Source organism: Gossypium arboreum, chromosome 10, assembly GCF_025698485.1.
Source record: "Gossypium arboreum isolate Shixiya-1 chromosome 10, ASM2569848v2, whole genome shotgun sequence".
In the NCBI taxonomy this organism is placed as follows: domain Eukaryota; kingdom Viridiplantae; phylum Streptophyta; class Magnoliopsida; order Malvales; family Malvaceae; genus Gossypium; species Gossypium arboreum.
The window spans coordinates 61,165,088-61,170,374 of NC_069079.1; positions in this window are offsets into that span (position 1 = coordinate 61,165,088).

The following is a 5,287-nucleotide window of genomic DNA, read 5'->3' on the forward strand; positions in this document are numbered from 1 at the left end:
CCAATTTTAATATTGTAATGTATTTAATTTATATAACAAAATTTATATTACAAAGTTTATTCCAATTTTTAATGTTGTAATGTATTTAATTTATATAACAAAATTTATATTATGAAGTTTATTCCAATTTTAAGGTTGTAATATATTTAATTTATATTACAAAGTTTATTCCAATTTTAATGTTGCAATGTATTTAATTTATATAACAAAATTTATATTACAAAGTTTATTCCAATTTTTAGTGTTGTAATGTATTTAATTTATATTACAAACAAAATTTATATTACAAAATTTGTTAAAGTTTTAGTGTTTTAATGTTGTAATGTTGCAACTAATTTAATTTATGACCACAAAGTTTGTTCCAAGTTTTAATGTTGCAATTAATCTAATTAAATAAATACAAAGATTGTCTTTTTCTTGATTTATATTATTTTAGAATAGAAAAGTACAAACCTTGTAACATTTAAATTGTAAGAAACCCTTAAAATTGATGGTTTGATGGTGTGGTCCTAGGGGTATAAATCTGCGGGGGTCGACGTTCACGTTGTTGGTGATCGCGATGATCAACATCCTCTTCAGTCGCAGGTGGGGGCATGCATAACATGGAAGAAAAATCATATGCCCCGAACACCATTAATGAACTTGAGTTAGGAGAAGTGCTGTATTGCAGTGGATACGACCTAAGAGAAGTGGAGTAATGTGGTGGATATGGGCCGGGAGGAGTGCTGTACTGCGGTGGTACTAGACTAAAGATATCAAACCCGGAATGATATTCGTGTCTTGACGAGCCCAGGAAACAGTCATTGACCCACAACTTTGAATGATAAGAACTATTAGCTGAATGTGTATGCGACCGTTCGGGCTCGGGCTCAGGCTCGGGCTCGGGCTCGGGCTCGGGCTCGGGCTCAGGCTCGGGCTCGGGCTCGGGCTCGGGCTCGGGCTCGGGCTCGGGCTCGGGCTCGGGCTCGGGCTCGGGCTCGGGCTCGAGCTCGGGCTCGGGCTCGAGCTCGAGCTCGAGTTCGCCTTTATATCGGCATCGCTTGTATGCCCTAGGTCGTTGCATGTGCGGGGGGACTACAGTCGACTGCCCACCAAGTAAATATGGTTTTCCCGTACTAGAGTACCATTGTATGTACTCTAACGATGGTTGCAAATTGGAAGAAATATTCATTTGAGGTCTCCATGCCATTCGATTATCCCACACTGCAATATATTTCTGGTGCACAACTCTTCAATTATTTCCATGTTTTCCTCTCTTGTTGATCCCGTGAATCTTTCCTAACTGCATTGGCAGATCCGAGATATACTGGATGCAACCAAATTTCCGGAATACTTGATCCCCGTTATATCACTCGACTGTCTGGAAATTGATAATTGGTGCGTTAATACACCACAGGTAAGAATGAATGTGGGCAGACGACGGTATAACGACAGCAATTTCTGGTCTCCGATACGATATCCAGATAAACTGCACAATTAATAACATGGTTAAAATTTAACACGGTTCGAGTAAGATATACAAAGTAATTACATGTCACGAATATTGGAATAGCTTACCCCTTCCCCAGCATGTTGTTCAATCATCAAACAATATATCGAGACATGTATGACCTCTCGATACCTGGATAAAAACTTCATCTACGAAAACAAATTACATGTTAGAATAGTATCGTTAGAATAGTATCATTAGAAAAAAAATGTCAATTAGTAATAAGTTAAATTTTATCACCTGTTCACTAGTGGAAATACGTATGGTTGGTGCCTAACTGATGCCAAGAATGACATTCGATAAAGAGCCCATGACTACAGCAGTATAAGGCATCTGTCTATGTCTACGGCATCAGGTTTGTCATCTGGTAAAGCTCACGATACAACATAGCTAGAACTGCCAAACCCCAACTATATGAGTGAACATTCTACAAATCATCTAATAGGGGTAAATACATCAAATGAACCCTGTTGTTGTTCGCATTTAGCTTCAGTACACCCCCTATAATATGCATAATATACGCTCGAGCTACGCACATCACCTCCTGCTCAGTGGCATTAGTTGATAAATGTTCAAAATTGGCTTTCAGCCATGAAAATCTCAAACCCGTAAATTTGGACTCAGCATTGTTGCGCAAGACTCCTAGTAGGTTATAACAAAGGGCAATCGGCTCAGCTATCGCACTTACGCCCGTTATGGCACGCTCATCGATTGGGAGCCCAAGTTGCAATGCAACATCCTCCAGAGTGACAGTGCACTCCCCATTCGACAAATGAAAAGTGTGGATCTCCGGGCGCCAATACTCGACCAATGCGGATAGTAAATCGTACCGCAAATCAAACGTCTGGATCAATGCTACTGACCCGAATCCAGCTAACTCCAAGTATGACATCAGTTGTTTATCAGGGGAATATCCTAAACCATTCACCCGACCCTTTAATGGATCAGTACAGGCCCTGACAGTATTAAATTACAGAAAATAGTTATAATAACATAATTTATTTTCATAAATTACGTAGATATTTTTTTAAAGGAACTCGTGATTAACAAATAACAATATATTACCATATTATTAACTGTGTTTGATATATGACCATCGTTCTTAATCAATGAATCCATTGCGATACCTACAATTTCAAAACAAATTTCAGTTATTAATTTCAAAGTTTGATGGATTTTAAATATTTATCAAAATACCTAAATTTTATATATTTCTTTTAATTACAAAAAAATACCAAATAGTTTTGTTCACATCATTTTTTTGCTATACTACATTAACAAAATAAATATATCTTATAAATTTTAACTTAAACTCCAACCCAACGGTCCCATTCACAAATTCCATCTCAATGGTTTAATCTTTTACCTACATAAAAACAAAAGATTATATTAAAATAATAAAAATAACATGCCAATAAAAAAATATAACAAAAACATAATATAAACGATACATAATAAATACGAATATATTTATTATTATTTTAAAATAATAATAAGTAAAATGTTTTGGTTAAAAATATAATATATATAATAACATGTCAACTTAATTATTGTCAAAAATATAATTTTTTTCCATAGAACTTCAAAAGAAATTTTATTTTTAATATTTATAAAAACATAAAATAAAATTTAAAAACATAAACTCTTATTCTCAATTATAAAATCTTAAAAATTAGAACATATAAACTAATTCATAATTTATCTAATAATTCCAAATTCCATATCAATGGTCTCATCTTTTACTTACATAAGAAATAAAAATAATATTAAAATAATCAAAATAACATGCCAAATAAATTTCATAAAAAAAATCTAATCAACCTAAAACAAACATAACAAATAAATTATATAAAAAAATAAAACATTCTCTGTACATAACAAAAATAAGCTTTTTACTTCAATAAACATTAAAATAAATTATGAATGAATGAAAATATAAAGAAATATAAACATACCTTAATAGCTCTTTTAACCAAATAATATCTTACAAAAAATAAAAATTAAATCTGAATTAAATCAACAATAATAACAACAAAAACAAATTAAATTAACATTAATCCATTAATTTATAACAAAAAAATTACCTTTTCTTAAACACCTAATCTTCTCTAAACAACAAAACAAACTCTCATTTCCTTTTTTATTTATTTATTTTCCTTCTCTTTCTCCTTCCCTCTCTCTATTCTCCTTCTCTTTTTTACTTTCTTTTTCCTTTCCCTTCCCTTCCCGCCCTCTTCCTCTCCTTCTTCTTCTTTTCTTTTCTTCTCCTTTTCCGACCAAAAATAAGCCTTGGGGATCATTATAAGGTCCCCAAACACACAAATAACACAAAGTGCCTGCATGAGCCGTCCCATCGTGCCTGACACAGCGGTGCCGCCTCTGTTAGAGGCGTGAGCTGTGCCGTCTATGTCGCCTCCTCCACAACTGGGTGCTGCCTCTTCACTAGGCATGACCCAATGTGCTGTCCTATCATGACAGCGGGTCCATTTTTGGGTCCAGTTTTTACTGTATACGACCCGTATTTTACCCTCTATGCCGCCTATTAACATGCCTCTACCATTTTTTTTTTCATTCAAATTGTGTCAAAATACCAGTGTGATGCCACTTATGCACCACCCTCTACCCATTTGAATATACCATTTTAGTATATAATTCTTGTAAAATGCTATTTAGATTTTTTTTTAATATTATTTAGATAAAAACCCCGTGGAATGTAAGTGGCGATAGGTGCAATACAATTGGAGAAAGATGGACGGCTCTGGAAGTGCCAGTTGAGGCTGGTCAATGCTGATGCTGACCTCTGCATTTTTATGCTTTTCAACTTCCCACCGTCTAAACTTGGACACCAATGCTTCATTACTTTTAGCTCCTGTAGCAGCCCTAGCTAGGTCAATATTTTAACCCTTCAAATTTTGAAACAGGATTCAATTTTAGGTTCAAATCTATATAATAATAGCTTAATATTGAATTGAGATTTAATGAATTACAAATCATTATTTTTAAAGTTATAATTATAAATATTTAAAAATAATATATAATATATAATAGAATATATGATTTAAAAATAGTAATAACAACCTATGTAATACATGTGTCACGTTGATTATTGTTGGATTAATTGATCCCACAAAAATTGAGAAAAAATTCTTTTATAAAAATAAATTTTAATTAAATAATTAGGAAATTAATCCACAAATTTTTTAAAGAAAGGACCCATAATTTTAAAAAAAATACTTTTAAAATAAATTAATTTATATAAAATTAATTTAATCTCTCTCAATTACCAAAACTTGAAAATTCTTAACTTTTTCCTTTGAATTTTATCACTTTTCTCTCAATTTTTCTTATTTTCTATAACGTACACTCTAAAATTTTTATAACATTGACGAGAAAATATTTTAATAGTTTTAACATATGAGGTAACATCTTGGGCAAATGTGAAAAATATACAAGCTATTGAAACTTATTTCATCTACATTTTTTAGTTATTTTTATTATTTTTGTAATAGTTTTACAATTAATTATATCATATATTAATTTATCAAGTATTAGTATTATGCATTAGTTTATTTGGCTTTTTAAAATATGTTAATTTTTCAAAATTTTCTCCATAATACAAATTTCCTAGCTCCCTAGAACATGAGTGTCTACAAATAACATACACTAGAAAATGTATAATAATAATAACAACAACATATATGCAATATGTACAAAAATAAAATAAAATAAAATAGTTTAAATTGTGAGTAAAAATAAAGTTAAATAGGTAAAATGCATATGATTAAGTATATTAAACGC